The sequence below is a fragment of the Sinocyclocheilus rhinocerous genome, unplaced genomic scaffold (genome assembly GCF_001515625.1).
Source record: "Sinocyclocheilus rhinocerous isolate Xijiao unplaced genomic scaffold, SAMN03320098_v1.1 scaffold487, whole genome shotgun sequence".
Taxonomy (NCBI): Eukaryota; Metazoa; Chordata; class Actinopteri; order Cypriniformes; family Cyprinidae; genus Sinocyclocheilus; species Sinocyclocheilus rhinocerous.
The window spans coordinates 435,291-436,529 of NW_015662061.1; the positions used below are offsets into that span (position 1 = coordinate 435,291).

At 37.2% G+C, this 1,239-nt stretch overlaps 1 protein-coding gene across 4 annotated transcripts in view; it reads left to right on the forward strand.

Moving 5' to 3' along the window:
- The window catches only part of LOC107727414 (host cell factor 1-like), a 44,279-nt gene that overhangs the window by 8,228 nt on the left and 34,812 nt on the right, over positions 1 to 1,239 (forward strand). The window lies entirely within an intron of this gene.

Here is a 1,239-nt window from a genome sequence, read left to right on the forward strand (position 1 = left end):
TATTACAATAGTCCACTTACAGTTACTGCTATCATAAAAATACACTTTATATGTAGGTTTAAAATTCTACAAAAGACACATTTAATGTCCAAAAACAATTTTTTTAGCAAAATGTATATTTTACTCAGAATTATTGCCCTCCTATTTGATTGCGCTCTGTCTGTTTAGCGAGCATGCGCGCAGCAGCGCTCGTTCACTCACGTCAGCCTCGCCCACTCCTGACAGCAAAATGGATATGTTTGCATGACTTTCTTACATTTACAGATGAAAAATATACTTGTGACATGTCGGTTATGCACTGAGGAAAACACAACGTCTCAAATGCATTAAACCACAGATATATTCGCTGTTTGTCATGGTGGATCGATTTGATCCATGATCGACATTAATGTCTGCTTAAGAATAAGCGTCCACAAATTAGTGGGATTGTGTGAATTTAATTTGTCGTTAATGGAACCGCTTTAGCCCTGATTGAATTGTTAGGTTCTTTCAAGTCAGGTTTTGGATTTTAATCCCAGTTTTTCCTCGGGTCTCTGTGGTGTTGTGATGCGTCATATTCACGCAGCAGCAGTGGTGATGAGAGAGCGCGCTTGAGAAACGGTTTAGAGAGGAGAAATCAATCTACATATAAAATATTGGTCACAGATTATTGGTCATTTTCTAAATAATAAAAGTATAGCACATCCACTAGTAATTATATATAAATGAATCGGTTTTTACCAATGCAAATATGCTAGAAACGATGCATCGCGATATAAATGACAACTTGTAGTCGATGCACACTTTTTAAACCGATGCATCGCATCGTTAACGTTTTATGCCAATGCACCGAGCGAATCAGGGAATCTTCCCATCCCTAATATATATATATATATATATATAGCCTACATATACAACAAAACAGACACCCCGATTGATTTGTTAGGTTATTTCAAGTCATGTTTTGGACTTTAATCCCAGTTTTTCCTCGGGTCTCTGTGGTGTTGTGATGCGTCATATTCACGCAGCAGCAGTGGTGATGAGAGAGCGCGCTTGAGAAACGGTTTAGAGAGGAGAAATCAATCTACATATAAGATATTGGTCACTTTCTAAATAATAAAAGTATAGCGCATCCACTAGTAATTATATATAAATGAATCGGTTTTTACCAATGCAAATATGCTAGAAACGATGCATCGCGATATAAATGACAACTTGTAGCCGATGCACACTTTTTAAACCGATGCATCGCATCGTTAA